We start from the raw sequence: 12,656 nt of genomic DNA on the forward strand, positions 1-12,656 counted from the left end.
GAGTGTTAGATCTGTTGGCACGAATTCTCATTGTTGGTATGCATTGTTTTCATTACCGTATTACTCACGTGTTTACTGGCTGCCAACTCTATTTTTTTGGAATAGAAGAGATACTCTCATTTACAGTTTAGCATTTTTTAAACAAGTTAAAAGAGTCATCTGTAAGGACTGGTTTGTTTTTGATTTTGTTTTTGTTTTTACAAGTAAGACCATTTGGAGATGGTTGACTGCGAAAGAAGCACACCAGAATTCATGAATGAAAATAATTTTTCATACTCTGAGCTCACTCAGGAAAGGCCAAGTAGAGTTTTACCAAATTTTACAAAGCATTCACTTTTGAGCAGAGAAAACTCAGAGCAAAAAAATATTTTTCTCCCCTAAAATTATAAGGACTTAATGGCAGAGGTTTTAATGAAGACATCTCATCATCTTTTCATTGACAAACTGCTTAATGAACTCTGAAGCCATAGAACATACAAGGAACATTAAATTGAGGAAGGGTCCCTAATGATATTACAATCTCGCAATCCCCAGCTGAAGTTACGACTTTAGAAGAGATGACCTTTGATCCTTGTAAAAAGGGTTCTCAAAAGGCACTTTGGATAACTTTCTTCTGAGAAGAGTGATAAAGATGCTGATTAAATAAAGATCTGATCTCTTGAAGCAGACTACAGAGAACTTCACAAGGTTCCTTTCTGATAAGAGCATACTTGTTTTGTTCACACGTTCCAGGTGGTCACAACAGAACTTTGGTTAATTAGAAATAAATTACTTTTTCCCATAAAATCAGGTTAGACTGGCAAGCTAAAAATGAAAGGAATAAAATCAGGACTCACAAGAAATGAGCTTCTATTTGATTAAATATGATGCTAATAATCATGGATAGATTCATTAGTTGTGTCTAGGAATGGTAATTATTCTTTGGAAGAATAAAAATCTCACCTCCATTTGTACATATGAGATGTACTAACACCAAGGAAAGGAGAAAAGAAGTATAGATCTCTAGGAAGATATAACTATAGATATAGATCCATGGAGGGAGAAAGGAACCCCGGGGAGGTCCATTTAGAAAAAGGAGAGCTGAGGATAGTAAATAGGAAAAAAAACCCTCATGAGTGAAATGAGGCTGAGGACAACATTCATACAATATAAAAGGCTTATGACCTTTGAAAATGATGCATTAGCAGCAGATGGATGGTGCAGATATTTGTATTTCCTGAACGGCATTATTTCCATAACAGATTTCCCTTGCTCCTATATAAAACAAAAGACTTGCTCCATTGGTTTTATGAATGCTCTACTCAATGTGCTATGAAACATCACATTAATTTAATGTTGACTAACACAGCCCAGCAATTGGCAGCGCCTTTCTACAGGTTTTCCAGCAATCCCCTGACTGGGGCTTAGAACATGCTAATTACCTACTTACTCCAAATATAATAAAATTAAATGTATGGCTCAGGACATTCAGATTTTGAAAACAGTTGGCTAGCTGGGATAAACTGGTACATTCTGAAGACTTGGAAGTTGTACCAATTTGCACAAGCCAAGGATTTGGTCTATAGAAAGGAATAAACTTGTTCCATTTAATGTGCATTGTTTTATGTTGGTTTAGAAGTGGGGTTTTTTTTAATATAATTGTGTGTTGTGCAAGAACAGCATGGATTCTCCAGAGTAGGGCTTTTGAAATTAATTTCCAAAGATTTACATAAATTCTCTGAAGGCAAATCATTTTAATTTGAAGGTAGAGCCCTACCCAGCTGTGCTGCAGATTTTAAGTAAATAAATTTTTTCCAGGGGTAGAAAACAAACAGCTCCCAAACAAAGTTGGAGATTTAACACCACAGAACAAATACTATTTCTGAGCACTCTGATAAAGCCCCTGTCCCTATTACTTCAGAGTGAAATCTTAGAAGTCATTATAACTTTAGATATGTTTGATCAAAAGCAGAAGAGACTTGCCTACTGAGTGGGGAAATCATTGAATCTGGAGAGCTTGATAAACAAATTCCACTGTAGGCAATTATGTAGATTTAATACACATCACAGTATTAAACAGGTACAGCAAGCAGTGCTGTATTAAAAATAAGGTCAGGAAGAGCTAAACTCTATCAAGACCTATCCTCCAAATAAACTACTCTCATGGTTACATAGTTTATGATTAACACAGGCCTTGATCCAGCAAACTCTGAAGTACGTTCTTAAGTATGCGAGCAGTCATTTTAAAGTAGATGGTCCTGTAGTTAGAATGAAGAATATACTTAAATAGTTTGTTGGATCACTGTTGTTAGTAATTCCTTGTGTTGCTTGTAAGCTGGTGGGACAATAGGAAAAAAAGAAATTCTGATTTACTGGTTAGCAAGTTTTCTTCCTTCAGAAGAAAACTCTATTCTTGTCCCATCTTCTCTTGTCATTTACATTCTTCTCCATACCTACAATGTTAGAAACCACTTACCTGAATCGCCAGCCTGTCTTTCTCAGCTTCCCATATAGTTAATGGAGAGAGAAGCTCCTTCACGGAGCAATTTGCAGCAGGAGTTGTGTCTGGCTGGGGTGCCTTCTGGAATAGGGCTTTCTGCCCTCTTGCTTACAGAGGTTTAGGAGATTACCAGCTAACAAAGATGACCACACTTGAGTAGCTTAAGTATGCTCTCAACACGACTTGAAACCTCAACGAAAATTGTAAACTATTACAAAAAAAAAAAAAAAAAAGTCAGCACTCGGCAATAAGAGAATTTAACTCTTGCCTCTTTCTTGAATTACAAAATTTTATGGAGTTTTATGTAGTGCAAACCCCGTGTGAATATAACAGGACTTTTCCATTCAGTGAGTTTGTGTAGCCACATGGCTTTTATTTTAAAATCTGGTGAGTTTTGCTAGATTAAGTTTGATTTTTAAACGTATTTTTTTTATTTTGCATGTGTATGCCTCTACTACCAGGTTGAATAATATGGATTTTGGTACATTTGTGTAATATCTGCAGAGATCCACACTGCGTTCTTGTAGTTTGCAGCACCTGACACTGAGGGTACATCATATTCCCCAAAGGGGACAGAATGTGTTTCCTGAATAAGTTACACTTTGGCTATTTGCAGTATTTTCTGCCTTTGTGATGATAAGGGAGGGTTTGAAGGCTGCCTTTCCCCCTGCTGAGAAGTTCAGCCAGAATGTGTTGCTCCTTTTAGCAGTCCTCTCCACCCTTCTGCTTGCCCTCACACTGACACCAACTTTTACTTTCTCCCTTCTTTTATTTCATCACTATTAAGATACAGTGCAAGATCCCAGTCTTCCCTGACCCTCCATTACAGAGTTATGAGTCCTTTCCCTTCACTTCTGGCCATGAAGAGGACGGGTGGCCATGACCTCCCTAGGCCCCTGTGACGCTAATCTAGATGGAGAACTCACACCTTACTCTGACAAGGTATGCAGGCATGCATTTTTGGCTCTTGTTACCTCAGTTAACAGAAGGACTGCCTCAAAGATTTAGCAACTATTTAAACACAGAAGAGTATCCCCTTGCTAGCTTGTGCTGCTACCACAGGCAATTTAAAAATTGGTTCTTAATCATCAACTGGTTGGATGTTTCATTTGTTTTAGTTTATGCCCTTCTATTGCCACCAGGACCCTGGCACTCCCAGCTGTTATATTCTTAAGGCCAATGCCATGGTATCTTCTCCTTAGGCTCTAGTTTACCCCCTCAGTACTTTTTCTGTCCTGAGTACAGCTGGCTTTGTAGCAGAAGTGCATTTCCATGGGCCTCCATCAAGTAAAAATCTTGAGCAGAGGACCAGACCAGGGAGGTGTACACTTTTAGGTTAATGTAATTACCCACAGATAGACACAGCCCATCTGTTTCCCTTCCTACTGTAATTTCTTCAAGTGACTTCAGGACTTCAAGCTTAAGAAAATGGACTGAGAAAAGCTAAATGTTACTATGGGTATGTCACTGATACATGCACCCCCACAAGCTCACTCTTCATTTCTTTCCCTTTATTAGCTAGACCTTTCTTTTCATTGGTTCCAGGGTCCCAGAGATCTCAGCCTGCTTGCTCACTCTAATAACATGTACAGGGCTAGCAAAACAAATCCCTAAATCAATAAAATCACTGTTTTAGAGAAAAGCAAAGAAAAAATTGTTCTGGGAAAGCAAGCAACATTAGAGCTGGTTGGAAACACACAGGGAATATTTTTGAAATCTTGCTTGATTCAACTCTTGTTCAGCTGAGCTGAACCTGAACTAGTTACTGAACTGAATAATTTTCAAAGTATGTCAGAATATATCTTCTACGACAAACTCATATCCCTGAATGCTTTAGTCTGCAGATTGATGTAGACCCTCCAGTAGACAGAGACATAGAATTTTTAAGCAGCAAGTGGCTTGGGTCTCCAAACCCAAACTTACGTACTGAATGCAAACACTAAGTATTTAGCTATTAACCCAGTTTGCCATTTATTTGCTGGTAATATATAAAGGGTGTTTTTAGCCACCAATAAATATGAAATTATTGGACTGGTTTGCAGATATCATTAATGTTAAAAAAAATGCCTAACATAATTCATCCATGAGTCCGCAAATGCCTTTTGACCGGACCTATTTACTATCTGTATGCTAACCATCTCCAAAATTATGTGAATGACACAATGGCTCGCAGCATACTATGAAGATTTCTTGTAACATGGTTCTTCTTTCTTTTGAAAGAAAAAAAGGCCCCCAAACCCCCCCACTTGCTCATTTGGCTTGTATGGTCACTCATGATTACCTCCACTTCACCATGCAAACATTATTGGAGAGGCCATGTTTTCCAAAATGAAATATGATGTATTGCTGATAAAGTGAGATTCCCATGGTCTGAACTTCTTTGAGTTGCTACAAAACCCATTACCATATAGACAGTTTCCAAATAGTGCAGTGAAATCATATGGATGGACATGACCTTTTCTATTAAAAGCTCATATTTTTGCATGAGAACAGGACATCCATAATTTGGAACTGTTTTCACGAAGTCTGTTGCCAGACCACGGCGCTACTGAGAATCACAGCAGAATGCCAGAAAGTCAGTGTTTCTGCCATTCTGTAAGGTTATTTATGATGAAGTTAGGAAAGCTAAAGCCCAAATGGAATTGAATCTGGCCAGGGATGTCAAAGGCAACAAGAAGGGCTTCTATAAGCACATAGGTGACAAAAGAAAGGCTAGAGAAAATGTGGGCCCATTATTCAATGAGATGGGGGACCTGGTTATGCAGGACTTGAAAAAGGCTGAAGTACTGAATGCTTTCTTTGCCTCAGTCCTTACTAGCAAGTCTGGCCTTCAGGAATCCCAGGTCCCAGAGACCAGGGGGACAGGCTGGTGCAAGAAACATGTACCCTTGGTGGAAAAGGATCAGATCAGGGAATACTTAAGCAAACTGGATACACATAAATCCATGGGCCCTGATGGGATGCACCCATGAAAGCTGAGGGAACTGGCAGATATCATTGCAAGGCAAATCTTGATAATCTATAATCAGTCATGGCAACTGGGAGAAGTTCCCAAAGACTGGAGGAAAGCAAATGTCACCCCCATCTTCAAGAAGGGAGAGGAGGAGGACCCAGGGAACTACAGGTCAGTCAGCCTCACCTCAATCCCTTGGAAGATAAGGGAGTGGCTAATCCTGGAAACTATTTCCAGGCACATTAAGGCAAGAAAATCATCAGGAGTAGTCAGCACAGCTTCGCCGAGGGGAAGTCATGCTTGACCAACTTGATAAACTTCTATGATGAAGTGACTGGCCTGGCAGATGAGAGGAGAGTGGTGGATATTGTATACCTAGACTTCAGTAAGGCCTTTGACACTGTCTCCCGTAAGATCCTCATAGATAAGCTGTTGATGTATAGGCTGGATGGGTGACAGCAAAGTGGGCTGAAAACTGGCTGAATTACCAGGCCCAGAGGGTGGTGATCAGCAGCGCAAATTTTAATAGGAGGCCAGTAACTAGTGGTGTACCCCTGGGGTCAATAATGGGTCCAATCATGTTTAACATCTTCATCAATGATCTGGATGGTGGGACAGAATGTACTGTCAGCAATTTTGTTGATGACACAAAACTGGGCAGGGTGGGTGATAAACCAGAGGGTTGTCCTGCCATCCAGAGGGACCTTGACAGGCTGAAGAAATGGGCCAACAGGAACCTCACGAAGTTCAACAAGGAAAAGTGCAAAGCCCTGCATCTAGGGGAGGAACAACCCCATGCACCAATATATGCTGGAGGCCAACCAGCTGGAAAGCAGCTTGGCAGAAAATGACCTGGGGCTTCTGGTGGACACCAGGTTGAACATGAGCCAGCAATGGGTCCTTGCAGCAAAGAAGCCTAGTGGTATCGTCCATTAGACAAATTATTGCCAGCAGGTCAAGGGGAGTGATCCTTCCCATCTACTCAGCAATGGTGAGGCTACACCTGGAGCACTGTGTCCAGTTCTGGGCTCCTGGGTACGAGAGACATGGACATCCTGGAGAGAGTCCAATGAAGGGCCACAAAGATGATGAAGAGACTGGAGCATCTCACATATAAGAAAAGGCTGAGAGAGCTGGGACTGTTTAGCCTAAAGAAGAGAAGGTTCAGAAGGATCTTATCAATGTATGTAAATACCTGAAGGGAGGGCACAAATAGGAGCCAGGTGCTTTTCAGCAGTGACAGGACAAGGGGCAATGGGCACAAACTGAAACACAGGACATTCCCTTTGAACATCAGGAAACAGTTTTTCACTGTGAGGGTGACTAAGCACTAGCACAGGTTGCCCAGTGAGGTTGTGGAGTCTCCATCCCTGGAGATATGAAAAAACTGTCTGGACCCTGTCCTGGGCAACTGGCTTTAGGTGACCCTGCTTAAGTGGGGGGGGGGGGGGGGGGGGGTGGACCAGGTGACCTCCAGAGGTCCCTTCCAACCTCAGCCATTCTGTGATTCTGTGAAGTTAAGAGAGTAACAAATTGTATTTGAAGCAAAGTATCTCTGTATTGCACACAGACAGCCTAACAGAACCAGCACTGGGCAGTTTTAAACTGGGAACTTCCTGCAAGTTCCTGTGTGCTTTGGGCTCCTGCTAGCTTAGAAGGGGGGAAAGCTCTTAGCAGCTTCTGAAAACACGACTAATCCCAGAGGGCACAGATCTGAGTACCACATTTGATCTTTGGTTCTGGAAAAGCTTGCTATATTTGTATTTGTAAAGGAGAAGGAAGAGATATTTTTATGTGAACCTGTTTTAAAAAGAAAACATAGCTTGCCTTGGAAGACATTCTTGGGTTGGGATTATCAAAATAGTCGTGGAGTTTGCCTCTCCTTTTGGTTTGTGCAGGCAAAAAATTAAAAATCTAAATAAAAAAAAATGAAGATAAGATATTTTCAAGACTGCTTGAGTTTTCTGTTATGCATAAACTTTTCAAATTCAGAGAATGGTAAATTTGCAAACTCAGCATTATCACTAATGTCACTTGTGAAACATTAAATTAGTCTTCACAGTTAATGTCATCCTCAACCCAAGATGTCTTTGATCCAGTCACCTATAAACTTACACTTATCCTTCATTTACTCTCCCTTCCTATACACTAGGGTCAGGTCAGATTGTTTTTCTGCATACTGCCTGGACATGAAAGCAGAGGCAGCTGCTTTCAGTTCCTTGTACTCCCATGGCTCCCGTATTCCCATGGCTCAGGCCAGAGCCATGCATGACAGACAAAGAGCAAGTGCAGGCATTTCCCTTTGCCGAGAGTCCCGAACTGGATTTTTCTCAAGGTGACAGAATGATGGGGGTGTTTAGCTGGAATCCTCATTGTGCATTGAACATGCACATTTTGAAAGGCTTTTAATTTCTATTTGAGCAGAGTTTTCCCAAGGGACAGCTCCTTTGCTCCTGAGTTGGCTCCCTTGTCAAAGAAACACAGCAGTGTTCAAGTTCTTAACTAAATGGTTGAAAGCGTACTTTGAAAATGGTAGAGCACGACATTTTCCTTTAGTCTCAAGGTCAGAAATAGCTGATCTTTTCTTTTTCCTCCCACTAAACATTTATTCGAAAGCAGGCACCCACATTATAATATTATAGTTTAAAAGAAACAGTTTGGCATGTCCGTAAATACTTCAAGGCACAGCCCTGTTCTGGAAAGTATTGGGCAACCTTCACTTTGAGATTACTGGTAGCCTTATCTGTTATATATATATTTCATGCCAGTAGTTTATTATGTAAACACATGCTTATCTCTAAAGCCTGGAAACATTTTTAAAAAGAAATAATGACCACAGCAGTACATATTTTAAGCTTAGTGCTCTTAATTCAGTCAAAAAACAGGCAAAATACTCCTGTTAAATTACTTACATGCTTTTATCTAGTTTCTGCTAGCTATCATAGCTGTAATTTAATTTTTAATGATTTTTCATATTGACCAAAACACTATTGCAAAACAGTATTTCAGGGCCCTCCAGTGTTCCTATTGCATGAACAGACCCAGTGATTCACCCGGGCTGCAGAAGGGCTGTACGCAAAACTAGCTGTGCAGCTTATCTACCTTTACTGTATAGCTTCATACTCTGGTGCCAGGAGGTGGAAAGACTGCTGGATTGATTCTCTCATATGCAATGCCAGCATCCCTTAATACTTCTATGGAAGACCAAATTAAATGTCAGTAAATAATTAATAAAAATAAAATAGCAATTGTATTTTGATCACAGCAAGGGTTTTGTGTGCCAAAGAAAGGCACGAAGTCTCTAGGAAGAGAAGAATGCATCCTTGCTTCAGGATTGGTGGGTTTGATAGAGGTCAGCAGAGTTTTATTACTTTGCGTTTGACATGGTGAGGGGCCGGGGGGGGGCACAGGCCCTGTGCAGAAAGTCGGCTGTGTCTGAGGAGGTGGTGGTGTTGTGTAACCACACTGACAGAGTGCATCACAACGTGTGACATGTGGCAGCAGAACAGCCTTAAATAGCTCTCACCGTCTTTTCTCCTCTGGAGGTTTTGAGGAAAATTTGGTTTTCTGAGTAATGTTTTATCCTTCTTAAAATCACCTGATAATATGGCTCAAGGACATCTCCCTCAGTTGTCGGAGAGTTTTAGGGTAGAATGGGTGGGGATCTTGGTCTTTTAAGTCCTGACGCTACAAGCGTATTCCTGGGACTATGGGATGAATACATGTTCATTAATCCTGGTGTTAAAATTGATCAACGTCCCTTCGTGACCTCCGCTGTAACAGAAGCCAGGGGCTGAATTAATTCCTGCTTGCACTGAAGCCATTATTAGGAAAGTGTCTGACAATGACTAAAAATTTTCCAATGATAGAGGAACTATTACAAAATATAAAATTTTGTTTTAACAGTTAATTATCTCTTCTACTAAAATTTAAACTTTGTTCTTGAAGGTTCAGGAACTTAACTGGATTCACCACCCGCTTCAGGATTTTGTTATTCATTTGTCTGCTAGACTTCAGAGACCTTATTCCCACATTCTGTGCTCTCATACTTACAGACTGCAACCACGTCATCGTTTATCTCTGTAAGCTAAATATACTGAGTTCCTTCACTCTTTCTCTTCAGGAGTTGTTTCTGCACTATCCTCATTGCTCCAATCTCTCTCCAATTTATCTGTGTAAGTTTTTTATCTGTAACACCAAATTTGGACTAAGTATTCTAGTAGCAGCTGTGCAAATGAGGGATACTGTGGAAACATAATGTCAGTAGTGCTACTCAATATTCCCCTTTTATTCTCCCCAGAACTACAGTGGCCATGTAGGTATGCTGAGCCTTTGTGTCCTGTTCATCAGGGCCCTGAGTCCTTTTCAGAGTCACTGTGTCCTAGGACCTCCTTTCTGTAATCATGGCTTTCATTTTTCGTTTCTGGTTGAATAACTTTGCATGGGACAGTACTAAAATGCAGGCTGTTACCCATACCCAGAAGATCTGTGTTCCACTGACCTATGGCCTTTGTGCTTTGCTACACCTCAGATTTTGACATGAATTCACAGTTTCTGTAAATTGGCTTCCCTCTTGATGCGCAGAAACAGCCAATAACGTCCCCAAAGTCTGGTGGGAAGCTCAGAGCTCCTGGGGCTCAGCCCCTTTTCTGCCCGCAGAGATGCAATCCTCCTTTGTCAGAGGGAAAAACCCATTGCCCAATGCACTGCATCTCCACATCTCAGCCCGAGCCAAATTCACATTACAGATCAGCATTTATTACTGATCCTCAGCAGGAAATCTTTTTAGCTCAAAGCAAGCTTTTGCAGCTGGCCTACCAGGCCTTCTGAGACACAGCCCTGTGAAAGATATTTCACTGCTGGTTAGACCCATTCGAAGTTCATGTTTCACAAGCATGGGTCTTCTTATAATGGAACTTATTAAGCTGAGACTTAGTCTTTCTCAGCTATTTCAACATCTGACATCAGAACATGTAATACAAGTTGGATTTCTCATCCATGTTCAGCACTCAGCATTGCTGTAGATGGCAGCTAGGAAGAGAAAGGCAACTGCTGGATGGGTGACAACCATCATGAATGAAAATGTTTTAGGGGTAGCAAATCATGAACCAGTGACCACGAGCTGAGAGCAGAGACTGAGGCAGCTGCAGAGCAGAGATGAGCTTGGGCTCCCTCCCCTCCCTCCTCCTCACTTATTTTCCTTCTCTTCTAACCTGACATAAGCAACTTTTTCTCCAGGCACTCCTTGCAGACAGCATCAAAGCTGTGCATCCAGAAGGAAAAGGACTGCTGGAAACAGCTTGTAGCTAAGCTATCCTGGACAAATAAGTGTATTTTCTATGTATGCTCTGGCCATTCATCTAGGGATGGTATTTTTCTATTTCTGACTCTTTCTTTCCTTTTCCCTAAGATTGGCTTCAACACAACGCCACTGTCTTTTATAGCAAACATGAGATATATGAAATGTAACAAAGGAAAAAGAAGGCAGTATCCTCCTGTTTGCTTCCAACCCTTCCCACCACTGCCCCCCAGCTTCATTTGCCATGCAGCAGCAGTCTTTTGTAAAACTTCTCTCGGTACACTGCTCAGTGAATAAGCATTAATTAAAAGAATAAGAAGATGGAGATCAATGTTGATTTATAGACAGAAGACAGGGAGCTAAGCCTGAATGGATAAATAGCTCTGAAATTAAATCTAGATCTAGAAACTAGTTGGAAAGAAAAGAACTAAGTATCTGTCAGGTTCTTGTAGTGGAAAAGTAAGAGCCAAATTCCGCTTGGACGCAGGATTTGCATAAGTCTGATGAAAAGGACAGGCCTAGACAGCTTGCAGGATACCAGTGGCAATGATGAGCAGGATGGGGGTACATAAGGAACAGCTGGTTTCTTTCCTGGGCTACATTTTTTACTTCAAGTTAAGAAAACTTTTTCCTGCCCAGTGTGCTGTCATGCAGTCTGCAAAATGCTCCCAGTGATTTCTGAAATGTGTTCCTTGTAAGAGCTTTCTCCCCACCATTGCCCCTACAGGTTCTTCCTTTCTAACACTGAAAGAATTCTTATTTCCTGTATTCCCTTCTCATCACAAAAATATAATCTGATTCCTTCCAACTTCTCCATCCATTTCTTTTTCTTTCTATATGCCTAACAGAAAGTTAGTTTCAGAACGTGAGACATTTCCACTGTGGTATATGAATGTCATACAGAGGGCAGTGCTGCCTCTTCACAGGCTTTCCTGCTTCCAAATGTTACACCACTCTCTACGATATATTTTTTAGCAGGATTTGCTACTTTTTAAGCCAAAGAGGGATCCACTGCAGGAATGAATTTACACTAGCCTTGTGCCACCTAATCTTGAGAACTGAGACACTGAGTGTAACATTTCTGAGACAAACTGTAATGTGTTATAGGCAGTATGTAGCTTAACTTTTAAGGAGGGAGAGAAGGTGTTTGAATAGGGATGGTTTAATAGAAGCAGTATTGTAAAAAAAGACCTGGGCCAGCTGAAACAAAACCACCCCCTCTTAGAAAGCAGTGGCAAAGATTTGCTTCTTGCCTTTCAGAAAAGAGTTTTACAAATGACAAACTGTGCCAAATTCTGCTTCTCAGTCACAAAGCCCATGATTTGCACCATGATTTGACGCTTGGTGCATGAACGTCTATGAAGTAATGACTGAGCAGGCATAGCATTAAGTTCCCGTAACTCTCTTAATGTTATATAGTGCAATTTCTCCAAGGGAAGTAAGAATTTACACTATAAGGGATGCCCCAACCACTTAAACGACAGGTCACTGGAGGCCCCATTAAATTGACATTATGATGAACCTTGGGCTGTGTTGTTTTCTCCCGCAGCGCTCAGGTGTTTTGTGGCTCCTCAGCAGGCTCCCTCATTATTTTGGAGGGAAATGCAGTCAACAGATTGAAGATCAAAAAGAGTCAAAAGCAAGATGTGAAATACCAGCCGAGTCAGAATTGAGCAAATGTAATTTAATTTTCTCTGCAGAGGAAGCAGTCTAGCAACAAATATACAGCTGTGCCTACTGTTGGGCACATACTGGAAGGCGTTTGATCACTTTGGTCACCTACTTGCCCATCAGCTGTTAGATTTGTTTTCAATGCAGTGATAGGGGAGGGGGGGGGGGGTCAGTGTCACCCTGAACTGTTGCAGAGAAAGAGCAAGAGATGGACAGAGATGTTTCCCCATCTGCTGACTGTAATTGGTTTCCTC

The sequence above is a fragment of the Harpia harpyja genome, chromosome 4 (genome assembly GCF_026419915.1).
Source record: "Harpia harpyja isolate bHarHar1 chromosome 4, bHarHar1 primary haplotype, whole genome shotgun sequence".
Lineage (NCBI taxonomy): Eukaryota > Metazoa > Chordata > Aves > Accipitriformes > Accipitridae > Harpia > Harpia harpyja.